The following is a 21,970-nucleotide window of genomic DNA, read 5'->3' as shown; positions in this document are numbered from 1 at the left end:
GAAAATCTTTGGAGGGAGCTGAACGTCCGTATTGCCCACCGACAGCCCCGAAACCTGAAGGATCTGGAGAAGGTATGTATGGAGGAGTGGGCCAAAATCCCTGCTGCAGTGTGTGCAAACCTGGTAAATAACTACAGGAAACGTATGATCTTTGTAATTGCAAACAAAGGTTTCTGTACCAAATATTAAGTTCTGCTTTTCTGATGTATCAAATACTTATGTCATGCAATAAAATGCAAATTAATTACTTAAAAATCATACAATGTGATTTTCTGGATTTTTGTTTTAGATTCCGTCTCTCAGAGTTGAAGTGTACCTATGATAAAAATTACAGACCTCTACATGCTTTGTAAGTAGGAAAACCTTCAAAATCGGCAGTGTATCAAATACTTGTTCTCCCCACTGTATGTATTCAACCCCTTTGCTATGAAGTCCCTAAATAAGATCTGGTGCAATCAATTGCCTTCAGAAGTCACATAATTAATTAAATAAAGTCCACCTGTGTGCAATCTAAGTGTCACATGATCTGTCACATGATCTCAGTGTATATATACACACCTGTTCTGAAAGGCCCCAGAGTCCACTGAACAAGGGGCACCACCAAGCAAGCGGCACCATGAAGACCAAGGAGCTCTCCAAACAGGTCAGGGACAACGTTATGGAGAAGTACAGATCAGGGTTGGGTTATAAAAAAATATCAGAAACTTTGAACATCCCACGGAGCACCATTAAATCCATTATTTAAAAATTTAAAGAATATGGCACCACAACAAACCTGTCAAGACAGAGCCGCCCACCAAAACTCACAGAGCAGGCAAGGAGGGCATTAATCAGAGAGGCAACAAAGAGACCAAAGATAACCCTGAAGGAGCTGCAAAGGTCCACAGCGGAGATGGGAGTATCTGTCCATAGGACCACTTTAAGCCATACACTCCACAGAGCTGGGCTTTACGGAAGAGTGGCCATAAAAAAATCCATTGCTTAAATAAAAAAATAAGCAAACATGTTTGGTGTTCGCCAAAAGGCATGTGGGAGACTGCCCAAAAATATGGAAGAAGGTACTCTGGTCAGATTGGTAAAATTGAGCTTTTTGGCTATTAGGAAAATGCTATGTCTGGTGCAAACCCAACACCTCTCATCACCCCGAGAACACCATCCCCACAGCGAAGCATGGTGGTGGTGGCAGCATCATGCTGTGGGGATGTTTTTCATCTGCAGGGACTGGGAAACTGGTCAGAATTGAAGGACTAATGGATGGCGCTAAATACAGGCATATTCTTGAGGGAAACCTGTTTCAGTCTTCCAGAGATTTGAGACTGGGACAGAGGTCCCTAAGCATACTGCTAAAGCAACACTCGAGTGGTTTAAGGGGAAACATTTAAATGTCTTGAAATGGCCTAGTCAAAGCCCAGAACTCAATCCAATTGAGAATATGTGGTATGACTTCAAGATTCCTGTACACCAGCAGAACCCATCCAACTTGAAGGAGCTGGAGCAGTTTGCCTTGAATAATGGGCAAAAATCCCAGTGGCTAGATGTGCAATGCTTATAGAGACATGCCCCAAGAGACTTGCAGCTGTAATTGCTGCATAAGGTAGCTCTGTACAAAGTATTGACTTTGGCGGGGTGAATAGTTATCTACGCTCAAGTTCTGTTTTTTTTGTCTTGTTTGTTTCACAAGAAAAAATATTTTGCATTTTCAAAGTGGTAATGTGTAAATCAAATGATACAAACATCCCAAAAATCTATTTTAATTCCAGGTTGTAAGGCAACCAAATAAGAAAAATACCAAGTGGAGTGAATACTTTCGCAAGCCACTGTATAAGGGAGCATAGCTTTTACCTAGATTTTTGTACACTCTGTGGATGTGATCATATACAAATGTAAGCAAGGTTTGAAATTATCATGTTTTAGTCAAATATTATATTAGTTTGTAGTCTACAATTTTTTTGTAATTATGTTCCCGGCCCCCTGACCATCCGCTCAAGAAAAAAATCAGTCATGGCACCCTTTCGTTACACAACATCCTCTGTTCCATCCATACTGCACAACATGACAGCAAGCTAGGGTTATTATAATCATATAACTGCATTTATCAGCAAAGGCAGAAACAGATGTTGGCCTACTAATTACTAGCCACTTTGGCTGGGGGCACAGAAAATTCTCGCCCTGGTCCATTGTGGATTGATACTAGAGTTTATTAAATAGCAGAGGCTACAGCAATGCGTAATAGCAACAGTAAACAAAAAACATCCAGTGTTACTCAATATGTTTGGATTGTTGGCAGTCAACATTGTTGTAATTGGCTTCAATGAGCCTAGCCTACATGTCTTTACGCATCGCATTTCTCTTAAAATAAAACATACTAGGCTCCCATAAATTGTATTGTATGAGTGGAGTGAGCCACGTTCTCAATAAGCAAAATATAGCCTAGGCAGGGGTGTCAAACTCATTCCATCAAACTCATTCCATGGAGGGCCGGCCGAGTGTAAGCTGGTTTTCGTTATTTCCTTTCAATGTGTCCAATTAAGACCTAGACACCCAGGTGAGGGGAGTTCCTAACTAATCAGTGACCTTGCCGCAAGCTCTGGACCATTAGACCGGATCATCGCAGCTAGCTAGCTGCAACCAAGTGGCTATTGTTGGATAACGCCTCTGTCCCGAAGAAAGCACCAGTTAGCCTTGAGCTAGACTCGAGCTAGGCCAATCTCCCGGCTAGCCGACAAAGTATAATTCTTGGGCTACAATACCTCTTTTACCAATTGACCTGGACCCTTTATTGTCGACAAGGAGCCCCGCCGAGCCATCACGACTGGTCTGCCGACGTAATTGTCCGATGTGGTTTCAACAGTTGCGATGTTGCCGAAGACCCATCTGCTAGCCCCAGCCCGCTAGCTTTCTGAATGCTGTGTCTCACGCTCGCCTACCGTAGTAGCAACTACCGAACGGCTCCCTGACTCACCTATTGCTGCTCATTGGACCCTATGATCACTCGGCTATACAGCTGATGTCTGGACTGTTCACTAATACAGTACCTCATTTTGTTTATCTGTCGGCCCCAGCCTTGAACTCAGTTCCTGTGTGTACCTAACTGACCCTCTCTGCCCATTCATCGCCATTTACCCGTTGTTGATCGGGAGAGCTAAGACAACATCTGTGATTGCTTTATGCCTCTCTCTAATGCCAATATGTCTTGTCTATAGCTGTTTCGGTTAGTTCTTATTGTTTTATTTCACTGTAGAGCCCCCAGTCCCGCTCAACATGCCTTAGATAGCTCTTTTGTCCCAACTCCTGGCTTAACCTGGCTTAACTGGTGCCTCCAGAGATGCAACCTCTCTCATGGTCACTCAATGCCTAGGTTTACCTCCACTGTACTCACATCCTACCATACCCTTGTCTGTACATTATGCCCTGAATCTATTCTACCACGCCCAGAAATCTGCTCCTTTTATTCTCTGTTCCCAACGTACTAAACTACCAGTTCTTATAGCCTTTCGCCATACCCTTATCCTACTCCTCCTCTGTTCCTCTGGTGATGTAGAGGTTAACCCAGGCCCTGTAGCCCCCAGTACTACACCTCTCATTTGTTGACTTCTGTAACCGTAAAAGGCTTGATGCATGTTAACATCAGAAGCCTCCTCCCTAAGTTTGTTTTATTCACTGCTTTAGCACACTCACCAACCCTGATGTCCTAGCCGTGTCTGAATCCTGGCTTCGGAAATTCAGAAATTTCCATCCCCAACGACACCATTGTCCGCCAAGATAGAACTGCCAAAGAGGACGGAGTTGCAATCTACTGCAGAGAATAACCTGCAGAGTTCTGTCATACTATCTAGGTCTGTGCCCAAACAGTTCGAGCTTCTACTTTTAAAAATCCACCTTTCCAGAAATAAGTTTCTCACTGTTGCCGCTTGTTATAGACCCCCCTCAGCCCCCAGCTGTGCCCTGGACACCATATGTGAATTTATTGCCCCCCATCTATCTTCAGAGTTCATACTGTTAGGTGACAAACTGGGATATGCTTAACACCCCAGCCGTCCTACAATCTCAATCTCACACAAATTATCAAGGAACCTACCAGCTACAACCCTAAATCCGTAAACATGGGCACCCTCATAGATATCATCCTGACCAACTTGCCCTCTAAATACACCTCTGTTGTCTTTAATCCAGGATCTCAGCGATCACTGCCTCATTGCCTGCGCCCGTAATGGGTCCGCGGTCAAACGGCCACCCCTCATCACTGTTAAACGCTCCCTAAAACACTTCAGCGAGCAGGCCTTTCTAACCAACCTGGCGCGGGTATCCTGGAAGGATATTGACCTCATCCCATCAGTAGAGGATGCCCAGTTGTAATTTAAAAGTCAGTTAGGAAAGCTAAGGCTAGCTTTTTCAAACAGAAATGTGCATCCTGTAGCTCTAATTCCAAAATGTTCATGGAGAATAAGAGCACCGCCTCCCTAGGAAATACTGTCACCACTGATAAATCTACGATTATCGAGAATTTCAATAAGCATTTTTCTACGACTGGCCATGCTTTACGCCTGGCTACCCCTACCCCGGCCAACAGCTCTGCAAACCCCGAATCATATCGTACCTTCTCCACTATGCAATCTGGTTTCCAAACTGGTCACGGCTGCACCTCAGCCACACTCAAGGTCCTAAACGATATCAAAACCGCCATCGATAAAAGACAGTACTGTGCACCTGGCGATGACTGCCTCGCCTGGTTCACTAACTACTTCTCAGATAGAGTTCATTGTGTCAAATCGGAGGGCCTGTTGTCCGGACCTCTGGACGTCTCTATGGGGGCACCACAGGCCTCAATTCTCGGGCCGACTCTTTTCTCTGTATATATCAATGATGTCACTGTTGCTGCGGGTGATTCCCTGATCCACCTCTACGCAGACGACACCATTCTGTATACATCTGGCCCTTCTTTGGACACTGTGTTAACAAACCTTCAAACAAGCTTCAATGCCATACAACACTCCTTCCGTGGCCTCCAACTGCTTTTAAATGCTAGTAAAACTAAATGCATGCTCTTCAACCGATTGCTGGCCGCACCCACCCGCCCGACTAGCATCACTACTCTGGACGGTTCTGACTTAGAATATGTGGATAACTACAAATACCTAGGAGTCTGGTTAGACTGTAAACTCTCCTTGCAGACTCACATCAAACATCTCCAATCCAAAATTAAATGTAGAATTGGCTTCCTATTTCGCAACAAAGCCTCCTTCACTCATGCTGCCAAACATACCCTAGTAAAACTGACTATCCTACGATTCTTGACTTCGGCAATATCATTTACAAAATAAACTCCAACACTACTCAGCAAATTAGATGTAGTCTATCACAGTGCCATCCGTTTTGTCACCAAAGCCCCATGTACTACCCACCACTGCGACTTGTATGCTCTAGTTGGCTGGCCCTCGCTACATATTCGTCGCCAAACCCACTGGCTCCAGGTCATCTATAGGTCTTTGCTAGGTAAAGCCCCGCCTTATCTCAGCTCACTGGTCAGAATACCAACACCCACCCGTAGCATGCGCTCCAGCAGGTATATTTCACTGGTCATCCCCAAAGCCAACACCTTTTTTGGTCGCCTTTCCTTCCAGTTCTCTGCTGCCAATGACTGGAACGAGACTTATATCTCCCTCACTAACTTTAAGCATCAGCAGTCAGAGCAGCTTACCGATCACTGCACCTGTAAATAGCCCACCCAACTACCTCATCCCATATTGTAATTTTTTTTTTGTTGCTCTTTTGCACCCCAGTATTCTCTACTTGCAAATCATCATCTGCACATCTATCACTCCAGTGTTAATGCTAAATTGTAATTATTTTGCCACTATGGCATATGTATTGCCTTACCTCCTTATTTGATTTGCTTACACTGAATTGCTAGATTAATTGCTAGATGATAAACTACTCTTCATCCGAAGAGGAGGAGCAGGGATTCGACCAAAACGCAGCGTTGTAACTTGACATGATTTATTTAAACAAGACAAAAAACGAACTATACTTGATACTAAACAAAATAACAAAACTAATGTAGACTGACCTGAACGTAAGAACTTACATGTAACGAAGAACGCACGAACAGGAAAAACAGACTACACAAAACGAACGAACGAACAAACCGAAACAGTCCTGTGTGGCGCAACATACACAGACACAGGAGACAACCACCCACCACAAACAATGTGAAAACACCTACCTTAATATGGCTCTCAATCAGAGGAAATGAAAACCACCTGCCTCTAATTGAGAACCATATCAGGTCACCCATAAGCCAACATAGAAACACATAACATAGACTGCCCGCCCTGACCGACTAACACATACAAAATAACAGAAAACCGGCGCTGGGCAGACGGATGGCTCAGATGGCGCTGTGCAGACGAGCAGTGCAGGCGGCGTTGGGCAGACGGCCGACTCTGACCTGCTGAGGCGCACAGTAGGCCTGGTGCGTGGTGCCGGAACTGGTGGTACCGGACTGGAGACACGCACCTCAAGGCTAGTGCGGGGAGCAGGAACAGGGCACACTGAATTCTCGAGGCGCACTATAGGCCTGGTGCGTGGTACCGGAACTGGTGGTATCGGGCTGAGGGCACGCACCTCAGGGCGAGTGCGGGGAGAAGGATCAGTGCGTACAGGGCTCTGGAGACGCACATTAGGCCTAGTGCGTGGTGCCGGCACTGGTGGTACCGGGCTGGGGACACGCATCTCAGGGCTAGTGCGGGGAGCAGCAACAGGACGCACAGGACTCTGGAGACGCACAGGAGGCTTGGTGCGTGGTGCCGGAACTGGTGGTACCGGGCTGGAGACACGCACCATAGGGCGAGTGCGTGGAGGAGGAAAAGGGCTCTGGAGACACACTGGAAGCCTGGTGCGTGGTGTAGGCACTGGTGGTACTGGGCTGGGGCGGGGAGGTGGCGCCGGAAATACCGGACCGTGCAGGCGTACTGGCTCCCTTGAGCACTGAGCCTGCCCAACCTTACCTGGTTGTATGCTCCCCGTAGCCCGACCAATGCGGGGAGGTGGAATAACCCGCACTGGGCTGTGTAGACGAACCGGGGACACCATGCGTAAGGCTGGTGCCATGTATGCCGGCCCGAGGAGACGCACTGGAGGCCAGATGCGTTGGGCCGGCTTCATGACATCCGGCTCAATACTCAATCTAGCCCTGCCAGTGCGGGGAGGTGGAATAACCCGCACCGGGCTATGCACACATACAGGAGACACCATGCGCTCTACCGCATAACACGGTGTCGCGCTCCACGGTAAGCTCGGGGAGTTGGCGCAGGTCTCCTACCTGACTTCGCCACACTCCCTTGTAGCATCCCCCCAATAATTTTTTGGGGCTGACTCACAGGCTTCCTACCGCGTCGTCGTGCTGCCTCCATTCGCCGGTATCCCTCCTCGCACTGTTCCAGAGAATCCCAGGCGGGCTCCGGCATTCGCCCTGGGTCGATCGCCCACCTGTCGATCTCCTCCCACGTAGTATAGTCCAGATCCTGCTCCCATTGCCATAATTCCTGTGTATGTTCCTGCTGCCGCTTGACACGCTGCTTGGTCCCGTTCTGGTGGGTAATTCTGTCACGATCGTCTTGAGGATAATGAGTGGACCAAGGCGCAGCGTGTGAAAAATACATCTCTTTTATTAGAGACGAGTGAAAACACGAAACGAACACTTATAACAAAACTAAACAAAACAACAAACGACCGTGAAGCTACAAACGTAAGTGCAAATACAAAAGCTACAAACGTTCTACAATTACACACAAACGCATAAAGCCTATGGCTGCCTTAAATATGGCTCCCAATCAGAGACAAATGAAAGACAGCTGTCTCTGATTGAGAACCACTCAGGCAACCATAGACATACCTAGACACATTCACTAAACACAACCCCATACACTAAACCCAACACCCCCTTTACCATATAACCACCCAAGACGAGACAAAACACAAACATTCCCCATGTCACACCCTGACCTAACTAAAATAATAAGGAAAACAAAGAATACTAAGGCCAGGGCGTGACAAGATCAAACACGATTGGATGGTTGGATCAAACAGGATTACAACTTTCCACTCCGACACATCATTACTTTTGTTTTTCACTATCTTCACTCTCTCAACACTAGAAATGCTGCTGTCAGCAGCGCTTATAGCGGGGCCATTCTTTTTCCTTTTCACCACAGACCATCCAGGTCCTTGACTTTCATCATCCCCACCCATACCATCAGAACAATCGTTCATGTCGACCACAGTCCAGCAGAGCTGTTGCTAAACCGCCAACCACAATATAGAATGATGAATTCTGTTTAGCTTCTCCACCGACCCTTGAGACGACAAGCACTCTTCCTAAACGTGAGTTGGCTTGGGGGAGTGGTTTAATGTGGGTGTTTCTTGGGTGTGTCCTTGCCACCACCAAGACACACCCATCTGTCAGAACCTTGACCGCAGCTCTTTCCCACCACTCCATCACAACAAACATACCTCCTGCAGGTGGAGTTAAAAAACTACAGGCAGATTGTATAGTGAGATGCCAGCGGAAGCTTTGAATAGGTCAGTAGCCTACAGAGTAATATGAGAATAATGCATTAGCTGAATTTATGTAGAACAGGTCCATGTTGAATAAACAACCCTTTACATAATACTGTAGAAGCAGTATTCGGCTAATATAACAATTTAATTGTCATTCCCAGCTGATACAGATACTGTGCCTATCGGCATTTTGTCTAGTGGTAATGTGGCTACCTTGGCAAACATGTCTGAGTGGTCATACAGTACCTTCCTGTGTGGTGTCCCGTATACAACAGGATTTCCCTGATGCGGGTGCAGAATACACAGGGGTTTTCCCTCCCCATATTGACTGATACCATTCAATTCAGTAATAATAAAAAAAAGTCAACACAAGTAAAAGTTGTGTCTATTAAAAAATGTATACCGAGTGTCAGGTCTCTCGCCATTCAGAGACATCAGTATCAAGCCCGTCTGTCAGTCTGGACTTCATCACATCATCTTGCAAGTCTCCATGTACTGGCTCCATACATGTTTCTGTGAACACATACACACATTGTCACTGTTCTATTACCAATGTCAGTTAGGATAGGTAATATCTGACACACAAACAGGTGCTATGTTGAAGTTTGAACAGGTCAGATAAAACATTCCCAATTATGGCCTCCACATCAAACAACTGGGGCTACCATCTGGCAAAAGCATCTCCAGTCCACCTGAAGAAATAGGCAGAGTTGAGGCAGAGTTCATCAATGACACGTGGAATGAAAAGGCTGTTGCTATTTCTGGACATTTGTGCTGTACTGTATTATTAGTAATCATCTCATTGTGGATGTGTTGAGGGCCAGGTCTCACTGCATCTCATACAACTGTGAACACCAACACACGGTCACTGTTCTATTACCAATTGCAGTTAAGGATAGGTGATATCTGACACAAACATATACCATGTTGAAGTTTGAACAGGTCAGACTATACCTATTTAATTCTGTTCTCCCATCTGTGACCATTGGTAAGCAGGCAAGAGGTGAGGCTGGAGGTGTGTTCTTTGCCAGATGGTCATGGCAGCGTAGATCAGCTCTTGGCCCTTCAAAGATACTGGTCGGTCACACATAAATACACACACACACACAGCACTAATTACATTATCAATGCTGGTTATGATTAGCCTGGTGGAACCAACTTGATCGCTGCATTCACCTTTTATTTTACTTCAGATATAAGAAAATGTTAAGTGAATTTGAAATGGTGAACACAGCGATCAGGCTGGTTCCACCAGACTAGGTTATGCCCTGGACATTACATGCATCTCAGAAGTAGAAAATGAGCAACAAATAATGTCAGTTTACATAAATTATGTTTCACAATTGGGTTATCCAAGTAATTCAGTGGGTTGCCTTCTGTATTTGTACAAATGATGAGCTTATGAAAGCTGTTAATGCTGGCAGGTCAAAGTTGCTGGCCGGACACTTGCCAACATGTGGCTGACTGTTCCATTCATAGGAATGCTCACAGCGATTGCATTTTGTTCTAATGAAAGGACAAAGCTTTTTCCTGATGCACTTCACAACCAAAATGAATACTAGTTATATCTGCTTGGCTGGGGAATTAGACTGCTAGGTCGGGTATTTTTTTATTCAACTTCACATAACACACATTACCTGTCGTTGTTGATGAAGCTGTCTGTGTCATCAGGGCAGTAACTTGGGTCACTATCAGAGGCCTCATGATGGCGTGTCCTTTTCATAGGAGTCGAGGGAGACTGGCAACAACAATGGAGGTGTCACAAGGGTATACACTTTTATTCTGAGGTCGGTAACACTTAAAAAAAAGGTTCAATTTGTAAAGGTATAAAGAGTTAGAAAATATGTTGTTAACAGTTATTTAATCATTTGTAAAGGCATTATAAACCATTCATAAATGCTTATAAACAATTGGTCAAAATGGTGCGATAGCCAGTCAATGCTTGCCAAATAGTGAGCCACTATTTACCTCCAGCCATTAACCATTTCTAAATGCACTTACAAATGTGTATAATATCAAACCCTTGTCTATCCTCATGCAACCTTATTTTCAATGGTTACACAGTTAAACAATAGTTATTTTCTCACTTTTGGCTGTGATGCATTGTTATTCTGTCCCAGCAACAAAAATGGTTGGTTTTCAGACCAATGGTCAACATTTACATTTTACTCATTTTGTAGACGCTCTTATCCAGAGCGACTTAAGAAAGCTAGGTGGGACAACCAAATACAACAGGCATTGAAAGTCCATATTTTTCGAAAATAACGTAGCTGTCAGTAGAGTCAAGGTTTGAAGGCACAAGCGGGGAGCCCAGCCAACAGCGAGTTGCAGTAGTCCAGACGGGAGAGGACAAGTGCCTGGATAAGGACCTGCGCCGCTTCCTGTGTGAGGTAGGGTCGTATTCAACGGGTGTTGTAGAGCCAGAGCCTGCTGGAGCGGGTCACTGCTTTGATGTTTGCAGAGAACGACAGGGTGTTGTCCAGGGTCACGCCAAGGTTATTTGCACTCTGGGAGGGTGACACTGGAGTTGTCAACCGTGATGGAGAGGTCTTTGAGCGGGCCTTCCCCGGGAGGGAGAGCAGTTCCGTCTTGTCGAGCTTGAGGTGGTGGGCTGACATCGACATCCAAGTTGAGATATCTGCCAGGCACACAGAGATGCGTGTCACCACCTGGGTATCAGAAGGGGTTCTGATGGTTCACGGTGTCAAAGGCTGTGGATAGATCTAGGAGGATGAGAACAGAGGAGAGAGAGTCAGCTTTGGAAGTGCGAAGAGCATCCGTGACACAGAGAAGAGCAGTCTCGGTTGAGCGACCCGTCTTGAAGCCTGACTGGTTAGGGTTAAGAAGATTGTTCTGAGTGAGATAACAAGAAAGTTGATCAGAGATAGCACGCTCAAGTGTTTTGGAAAGAAAAGAAAGAAGGGAAACAGGTCTATAGTTTGACATTTTTGACGTTGAGTGTTGGTTTCTTGAGGAGGTAAGCACCTCATGCCATTTTGAAGTCAGAGGGGGCAGCAGGCAATGGTCAGGGATGAGCTGATGAGGGAAGTGAGGAATGGGAGAAGGTCTCCAGAGATGGTCTGGAGAAGGGAGGAGGGGATGGGGTTGAGCGGGCAGGTTGTCGGGCAGCCAGACCTCACTACTAGTCGCAGGATGCTATCTGGAGAGAGAGGTGAGAAAGAGGTCAAAGGCGTAGGGTGGTTCTGTGTGAATGAGACCAGTGGACTCAATAGGCTGAATTAATGAGTAGCGGATGTCGTCAACCTGGAGGGGGAGGAGTGGGGGATTAAGGAGGAAGGAGAAGGTTGAAAAGAGTTTCCAAGCATTAGAGGCAGAATATTGAAATTTAGAGTGCTAGAAAGTGGCTTTAGCAGCAGATACAGAGGAAGAGAAGGTAGCGAGAAGGGAGTGAAAGGATAGGTCCTCCGGAAGTTTAGTTTTCCTCCATTTTCACTCAGATGCCTGTAGCCCTGTTCTGTAATCTCGCAATGAGTCACACAGCCACGGAGCAGGAGCGGAGGGCGGAGCCGGCGGTGAAGAAAGAGGACAGCACGAGTCATAGGATGCGGAAAGGAAGGAGAGTAGAGTCGAAGAGGCAGAATCAGGAGACTGAAGGGAGAAGGACTTAGCAGAAGGGAGAGATGATAGGAAAGAAGAAGCCAGAACAGTCCAGAGTAGTGATGCTAGTCGGGCGGGCGGGTGCGGGCAGCGATCGGTTGAAAAGCAAGCATTTAGTTTTACTAGCGTTTAAGAGCAGTTTGAGGCCACGGAAGGAGTGTTGTATGGCATTGAAGCTCATTTGGAGGTTTGTTAACACAGTGTCCAAAGAAGGGCCAGATGTATACAGAATGGTGTCGTCTGCGTAGAGGTGGATCAGGGAATCACCCGCAGCAACAGTGACACCATTGATATATACAGAGAAAAGAATCGGCCCGAGAATTGAGGCCTGTGGTACCCCCATAGAGACTTCCAGAGGTCCGGACAACAGGCCCTCCAATTTGACACACTGAACTCTGTCTGAGAAGTAGTTGGTGAACCAGGCGAGGCAGTCATTTGAGAAACCAAGGCTGTTGAGTCTGCCGATAAGAATACGGTGATTGACAGTCGAAAGCCTTGTCCAGGTTGCTTGAAGACGCCTGCACAGTACTGTCTTTTATTGATGGCGGTTATGATATCGTTTAGTACCTTGAGCGTGGCTGAGGTGCACCCGTGACCAGCTCGGAAACCGGATTGCACAGTTGGAGAAGGTACGGTGGGATTCGAATTGGTCAGTGATCTGTTTATTAACTTGGCTTTCGAAGACTTTAGAAAGGCAGGGCAGGATGGATATAGGTCTATAACGGTTTAGAGGGGAATGACCGCGGCAGCTTTCCAATCTTTAGGGATCTCGAACGACACGAAAGAGAGGTTGAACAGACTGGTAATAGGGGTTGCAACAATGGTGGCGGATAATTTTAGAAAGAGAGGGTCCAGATTGTCTAGCCCAGCTGATTTGTATGGGTCCAGCTTTTGCAGCTCTTTCAGAACATCTGCTATCTGGATTTGGGTGAAGGAGAAGCTGGGGAGGCTTGGGCAAGTAGCTGCGGGGGGTGCGTAGCTGTTGGCCGGGATTGGGGTAGCCAGGAGGAAAGCATGGCCAGCCGTAGAGAAATGCTTATTGAAATTCTTGATTATTGTGCATGTATCGGTGGTGACAGTGTTACCTAGCCTCAGTGCAGTGGGCAGCTGGGAGGAACTGCTCTTGGTCTCTATGGACTTTACAGTGTCCCAAAACCTTTTGGAGTTAGAGCTACAGGATGCAAATTTCTGTTTGAAAAACCTAGCCTTTGTTTCCTGACTAACTGCGTGTATTGGTTCCTGACTTGCCAAAACAAGTCACAAATTGCCCTGGTTGATTTGATCCTGGTTGATGTGTCAACAACTATCTGCAAATTATGAGCAGTCAGCAGTTCACACATCAAGTAGGCCAGTGGGAAAACAGGCAGCATTTAGATGGCCCAAGCTAGCAAAAAGGCAGTACTATAAAACAACAGATAAAGACAACAAAAAAATTATACTTATCACTCCTGGAGATCAGGAGTCGTCTAGCTATAGAACTCCCATGATGTGTCTTGCCGCACGTTTGAAACCTTGATGATGCATTGGTACACTTATTTATTACAGGAATTAAGGCCTCATCTGGTGTGGTTTGCTGGTTTCTCAGAAATTCCCCAGACATTGTGAGATCTGCCCATCTGTGAAACGCGCTTGAAATAAAGACAACCTGGAATGTGCCCAGGATTTTGTGTTCACACTGACATCATGTGACAGTGAGTCGGGAAGAATCAGGATGGAGGTGGCTATGAGAAGTGTACAAAAGCCAGACAGAAGAGATTGAAGAAGATGGGTGGGTTGGTCGGAAATGGTGATGAGTAGTGAGAACGAAATGGAGAAAATTTAGAAAAAGTTGGTGAAGCAACAGCTGTGCTGGAATTCAAACGATATAGGTGTCAGTTCGGATGATATGGAGAGGGAGGATGAGGGTCAAGGACCGGAATGGTCGGAATTGTCAGTAGTGGAAAGACATTGGAAGAAGAGAGATCATGATACAGAAAACAGTGGAGCATCTCGTATAGAAAGCATAAAGGGGCCAAGGTAGGAAGCAAGAGTAATGATGTGTCAGAGTGGAAAGTTGTGTTGGTAGTTGATGAGACCACAGAGTCTCACTTACACCCTATCCGACTAACTAATGCCATAGAGAAAGAGGTAGGCGAAGTGAAATTAGCTTGGTTCTTTGGAAATTGTAGTTTTGTTAATATTGTGTGGTTGCCAGGCTCAGCAAGAGAAGATGGAAAAAGAAAAAGCTGGGGTCCCAATATGTTCACAGATGATATTAATGAAAATGTGAAGGGAGGCCAAAAGGTTGATCAGAAGGAAAGAGGGTCAAAGAAGTGAAAACTTATCAGTGATGCTGAGGTTTAAAAATGTCTTGCCGGAAAAGTACAGATTGGATTCCTTAGTTTCAATGTTAGAGAATTTGTCCCATATGCACTGCGGGGTTTTAAATGCCATAGAATGGGACATGTGGCTGCTCAGTGTAAAGGAAAGGAAAAGATGTGCCAAGTGTGGAGGGTCACATTACTACAGTGAATGTGGAAGCAATGTGAAGGTTAAGTGTTGTAATTATGGGGGAGAACAAAGTGCAGCATTTGGTGGATGCCAAGTACAGAGAGAGGCTAAAGAGGCTCAGAGATATAGGATCAGTCATGATGTATCATATGCAGAGGCCTTAAAACAGATTGGTAGAACTACAGTGCAGACTGATGGAGCTTACATGGATGCACCTGTAGTAAGTGGACCTACCGGCGCTGGTGCTTGTGATGGTCCTGGCACGGATTCGAGGCTTGTTCAGAAATCTTGTGCTCATGAATGTGCAGTGTCAAAGGACACTTTGATAATGAATAAAGTTGACTTCATAGCTTTTATTGGTAAGGTTATCAATGCAACTCGGGTTGTGTAAAGCAGAAATGCCAGATTGAAGGTTATTGTGGAGACTGCAAAATAGATATTTGGGGTAACAGACGTTACTGTTGAAATGGTTGCTGACATTCTGAGCAATCCTCAGGGTGGAGTGCTTCAGCATGATAGGGAGGGTGTGGTAGAAGTTAGGGATTTATTTGGTTTTTAATTTTATTTTCATGGTGGTACAGAAATGGGCAGTTCATGATTGATCGTACATTCCAGCACAGTAGGTGGCGGCATGCACTTTAAACGTTTGTTTGCGGTCCACCATGATATCATAAAAGAAGAAGAAGACAGGAGAGATTGTGTGAAAGAAACGTTGTTCACAAGATAAACATTTTGATAGAGGAGGGAGGGTAAATTCTCAATGCAATTTGTTTAACTTTTGGATACAGAAGTTCTGCTGAATGATTTAGCAAGCTGCTCAGCTAGCTCAGTATCTAGCTAGCTAACTAATGTTTCCTAGCACCTTTGTCCTACCTAGCTTGCTAGGAAACGTTAGCTAGCTAGCTAGTTAGCATTAAGTAAAACCTAAAATGCATTTTTTAATATAGAAATTCTACTAGACAATTTAGCACAAGATAATATGTGCCGTAATATAGTTGGCTAGCTAAGTAGTTCACCAGCTAGCTAGCTAACATCGACATGACAGAATTTCCATTAAATTTGTTTTGCAAGCTTTTTTGGATTAGCACGCTAGCTAGCTAGTTATCTAACCTTTGAACTCAGGTACTGTGTCTAGATAGGTAGCTGGTAAGTTATCTTGCTAGCTGGCATTTGTCAGCACACTAGTGGTTCCAATGTTAAGACTAATTTACTATCTAGCTAACTAGCTAACCCCTTTAACCTATGGTAGCTAGCTATTAGTGTTTGCAAGTAATGTTAAACACCGGCTATTATTATTATTATTATTATTATTATTATTATTATTATTGGCTAGCAGTGGATAACATAACTAATTATGCCAAAATGGTATAAATCACATAATGATGATATTAGAGGTATGTGTCACGCCCTGACCTTAGAGAGACTTTTTATTTCTCTATTTGGTTAGGTCGGGGTGTGATTTGGGTGGGCATTCTAGTTTTACTATTTCTTTGTTGGCCGGGTATGGTTCCCAATCAGAGGTAGCTGTCGTTGTCTCTGATTGGAGATCATACTTAGGCAGCCTTTTTTCCACCTTTAGTTTGTGGGATCTTGTTTGTGTGTAGTTGCTTTCTGCACTGCATGTAGCTTCACGTTCGGTTGTAGTTTATTGTTTTTTCGTGTTCATCAAAATAAATGATGTACGCTTACACGATGCTGCACCTTGGTACAATCCATCTCTAAACGAACGTGACAGAAGATCCCACCACAAACAGACCAAGCAGCGTGGCCAGGAGGAGCAGACATCATGGACATGGGAGGATATCTTGGACGGTAAGGGATCCTGGACGTGGGAGGATATCCAGGCCGGAAGGGATCGCCTTCCATGGGAGCAGACGGAGGCAGCGAGGGAGGAACAACGACGACACCGGGGTTCACGAACACGAAGGAAGCCCGAGAGGCAGCCCCTCCAACATTTTTGGGAGGCACACGGGGTGGTTGGCGGAGCCAGGTTTCAGACCAGAGCCAACTCCCCGCACTCGCTTTAAGGAGCGTGTGACCGTTCAGGCACCATGTTATGTGGTGATACGCACTGTCTCCATTGCGCCTTCACAGCCCAGTGCGTCCTGTGCCAGCGCCCCGCACTTGCCGGGCTAAAGTGAGCATCCAGCTAGGACGGGTTGTGCCAGCTCTATGCTCCAGACCTCCAGTGCGCCTCCACGGTCCAGTATATCCTGTGCCAGCGCCCCGCACTTGCCGGGCTAAAGTGAGCATCCAGCTAGGACGGGTTGTGCCAGCTCTATGCTCCAGACCTCCAGTGCGCCTCCACGGTCCAGTATATCCTGTGCCAGCTCCATGCACCCGGCCTCCAGTGCGTTTCTCCAGCCTGGTACGTCCTGTGCCTGCTCCACGCACAGAGCCTCCAGTGATGATCCATGGCACGAAGCCTCCAGTGATGATCCATGGCACGAAGCCTCCAGTGATGATCCATGGCCCGGAGCCTCCAGTGATGATCCATGGCCCGGAGCCTCCAGTGATGATCCATGGCCCGGAGCCTCCAGTGATGATCCATGGCCCGGAGCCTCCAGTGATGATCCATGGCCCGGAGCCTCCAGTGATGATCCATGGCCCGGAGCCTCCAGTGATGATCCATGGGCCGGAGCCTCCAGAGACGATCCAAGGTCCGGAGTCTCCAGCGACAGTCTACAGTCCAGAGCCTCCAGCGACAGTCTGCAGTCCAGAGCCTCCAGCGACAGTCGGCAGTCCAGAGCCTCCAGTGACGGTCGGCGGGCCAGAGCCTCCAGCGGGGGTTCCCAGTCCAGAGCCTCCTGCGAGGGTTCCCAGTCCAGATCCTCTGGCGACGATCTACGGTCCGGAGTCTCCGGCGACGATCTACGGTCCGGAGTCCCCGGCGACGATCTACGGTCCGGAGCCTCCGGCGACGATCCACGGTCTGGAGCATCCGGCGACGAACTACGGTCCGGTTCCTCCGGCGAAGATCCACGGTCCGGTTCCTCGGCGACGATCTACAGTCCGGAGTCCCCGGCGACGATCTACGGTCCGGTTCCTCCGGCGATGATCCACGGTCCGGTTCCTCCGGCGATGATCCACGGTCCGGAGCCTCCAGCGACGATCCACTGTCCGGTTCCACGGAAGCGGAGGGATCAGCGAGCGGAGAAGGGTCTACGTCCCGAACCGGAGCCGCCACCGAGGCTAGATGCCCACCCGGACCCTCCCCCATGGAGTCAGGTTTTGCGGCCGGAGTCCGCACCTTTGGGGGGGGGGGGGATTCTATTTTTTCTATTTCTTTGTTGGCCGTGTATGGTTCTCAATCAGGGACAGCTGTCTATCGTTGTCTCTGATTGGGAGTCATACTTAGGCAGCCATTTTTCCTTTGTATTTTGTGGGTAGTTGTCTGTGTTAGTGGCCTGTAAAGCCCTAGTCAGCTTTACGTTCGTTTTTTGTTGTTTCTTGTTTTTGCTGGCGACATTTAAAATTAAAATAAATGTACGCTGACAACGCTGCCACACACACACACACACACACACACACACACACATGAATTCTGTACTGTTGATATGTGGTGGAGTAGGGGCCTGAGGGCACACAGTGTGTGAATGTATTGTAATGTTTTAAAATTGTATGAACTGCCTTAATTTTGCTGGACCCCAGGAAGAGCTGCTTTGGCAGCAGCTAATGGGGATCCATAATTCATACAAATACAAATGTGACCCATGACTAGCCTTTCAAAACATTTAAAGCATTTCATGGCTATAGACGTGAGTGCTATGGGTCGGTAGTCATTTAGGCAGGTTACCTTCGTGTTCTTGGGCACAGGAACTATGGTGGTTGAATTAAAACATGTTGGCATTACAGACTCAGACAGGGAGAGGTTGAAAATGTCAGTGAAGACACTTGCCAATTGGTCAGCACATGCTTACAGTACACATCCTAGTAATCCGTCTAGCCCCGCGTCTTTGTGAATGTTGACCTGTTTAAAGGTCTTACTCACATCGGCTGCGGAGAGCGTGATCACACAGTCTTCCAGAACAGCTGGTGCTCTCATGCATGTTTCAGTGTTATTTGCCTCGAAGCGAGCATAGAAGTAGTTTAGCTCGTCTGGTAGTCTCGTGTCACTGGGCAGCTCTTGGCCTTACTTCCCTTTGTAGTCTGTAAGGGTTTGCAAGCCCTGCCAAATCCGACGAGCGTCAGAGCCGATGAAGTACGATTCGATCTTAGTCCTGTGTTGACGCTTTGCCTGTTTGATGGTTCGTTGAAGGGCATAGCGGGATATCTTATAAGCTTCCGGGTTGGAGTCCCGCTCCTTGAAAGTGGCAGCTCTAGCCGTTAACTCAGTGCGGATGTTGCCTGTAATCCATGGCTTCTGGTTGGGGTATGTGCGTACGGTTACTGTGGGGACGACGTCATCGATGCACTTATTGATGAAGCAAATGACTGATATGGTGTACTCCTCAATGCCATCGGAGGAATCCGAAAAAATTCCAGTTTGTGCTAGCAAAACAATCCTGTAGCTTAGCATCTGCTTCATCTGACCACTATTTTATTGATCGAGTCACTGGTGCTTCCTGCTTTAATTTTTGCTTGTAAGCAGGAATCAGGAGAATAGAATTATGGTCAGATTTGCCAAATGGAGGGCAAGGGAGAGCTTTGTATGCACCTCTGTGTTTAGAGTAAAGGTGGTCCAGAGTTTTTTTCCCTCTGGTTGCACATTTAATATGCTGATATAAATTTGGTAAAACGTATTTAAGTTTCCTGCATTAAAATCCCCAGCTTCTAGAAGCGCTGCCCCTGGGTGAACGTTTTCTTGTTTGCTTATGACGGAATGCAGCTCATTCAATGTGGTCTTAGTGCCAGCCTCAGTCTGTGGTGCTTTGTAAACAGCTTCAAAAAATACAGATGAAAACTCTCTAGGTAGATAGTGTGGTGTACAGCTTATCATGAGATACTCGACCTCAGACGAGCAATAGCTCGAGACTTCCTTAGATATCGTGCACCAGCTGTTATTTACAAAACTTCATAGTCCGTCGTCCCTTGTCTTACCAGACGCTGCTGTTCTATCCTGCCGGTACAGCGTATAACCAGCCAGCTGTATGTTGATAGTGTCATCGTTCATCCCAGACTCCGTGAAGCATAAGATATTACAGTTTGGAATGTCCTGTTGGTAGTTTAATCTTCTGCATAGGTCATCTATTCTATTTTCCAAAGAGCGCACGTTTTCTAGCAGAATGGAAGGAAGTGGGGGTTTATTCGATCGTCTACGAATTCTCAGAAGGCTGTCCAAACTTTGGCCCCTTTTTCTCTGCCTTCTCTTCTTGCAAATCCCAGGGATCTGGGCCTGTTCCCGGGAGAGTAGTATATCATTCACGTCGGGCTCATCAGACTAGCTAAAGGGAAAAAAGGATTCTGCCAGTCCGTGGTGAGTAATCGCAGTCCTGATGTCCAGAAGTTATTTTCGGTCATAAGAGACGATAGAGGCAACATTATGTACAAAATCTATTTTAAAATAAGTTACAAACAACACAAAGAAACAAAACATAAAAACACAATTGGTTGGGGACACATAAAACGTCAGCCTTCTTCTCTGGTGCCATCTTAATATCAGGATATTATGTACAACACAGCACAGGATGTTGGCACCCTCACCTGAGAAGTAGAAATCAAAGGGTGAGAAACTGGTAATTGAATAACTGCAGTTGACAGCAAAGTAAATGGAAGAATGCTCTTATTGTAATGTGGGTGGCTCTTAAAAGAGCCTTTGGTTGTGCATATTGTAGTCTATGGTGTTGCCAGGGGACAGCACCCTCTTTGAAGAAGTAATTGGAGACGATCTCCCCTCACGCGGATTGTCTCCTGTGCTGTGTTGTTGGCCCCCATCCTTCCAACATCCTGCAGAGCAGCAGACCTCTCCTCTGACACACGGCGGCGAGCTGCAGGTCCCCTCCTGGTCCTCATGTCCATCCTCATGAAGTTATGCAGGACACAGGTAGCCTTTACACATGCCTGAATTCCCCCATGAGGCAGTCCCAGATGGCCCTGGTCACCCAACCGTACAGTGCTCTACACGATAACTGTAAGCAATTACTTTGAAGGAATCTACAGTTACAAGGTACTGTATCTGTAGGAATATGGAAGATAATATCATTATTAGACTTTTACATCACCAGGTCATTGTGGAATACTAAAGTATAATATCTCTTATAACAAATCATGATAACATTGGATAGATAGATAGATGCATCGGCACACATGTGCAAGTTTAGCATGTGACAACAGAAGGATCATATCAAGGATAGCATCACAAATGTATACATAAATACCACTTGAAGCTTGATGATGAGTTGATCATTTGAATCAGCTGTGGGGACTCCTTTGAGTCCCCAGGACCAGGAATGAGAACCACGGCTCTTCATTGGGACCTCTTCATCTGCATACATGCTTTCACAGCTCTCTGTATCTGAGGACAGAAAACATCACAACATCACAAACAGACTTCATTATACTCAAATTAGACAGCACTTAATATTATGTTACTATTATCTCTGTCCTCACTTCTTTCTAGGGACTGGAACTACACAAAAGTACCTGCCCTATCCAGGATACCCAACTCTCTCCCTTATTTGACAGTTGGAACTGCTATCCTTTCACCCTCTTCCATGACTGTTAGCTACCTACAAATGCATTTGGAGTTTGTTTTTTACAATGATAAATACATCAAGATAGCTAGTAATATGAAGTTAGGTAGCTGGTGATATTTAATTCACTTAGCTAGCTAGCTATAGAGTATATGAAGTTGGCTAGATAGCTAGCTACGTTAGAAGCTCATTTGAGTTAGCCTGCACTGTAACTAGTTAGCTAATAATACCTTTTTTTCTTTTATTAATGTATTTACTTACTTGAATAGGTTCTCCCAGCCATATAGACGATTGGAAACAGGGCAGCAAAGTGTGTTTGTCACCAGAGCGGTTTTGAGCATATTACTATTTACCTTGGAATAAATTCATGAAATGGAGAATAGATTAAACTATTTACCTGTTTAATAAAACAGACCTTCATACAAACTTGCTATGCTGAATTCTTGATGCACAACCGAACTGCTTCTGAATGCTGTCATATGCTGCCAGCATGCTCACAAGTGAGTCACGCTGGGCGAGTGAAGCGGCATAATTGCAAATTATCTTGTGCTAGTGTACACAGGCCGTGAGCCCCATTCAATGAAGGGAAGCGAAGTCGGAGGATGGGCGATTTGCAAATGGAGCTTGGCAAAAGAGGGCATGATTTGCTGACATAATTGTAATCCAAACCC

This window comes from Salvelinus alpinus, chromosome 5 (genome assembly GCF_045679555.1).
Source record: "Salvelinus alpinus chromosome 5, SLU_Salpinus.1, whole genome shotgun sequence".
Classification (NCBI taxonomy): domain Eukaryota; kingdom Metazoa; phylum Chordata; class Actinopteri; order Salmoniformes; family Salmonidae; genus Salvelinus; species Salvelinus alpinus.
Note: the sequence above shows the minus strand (reverse complement) of the source record.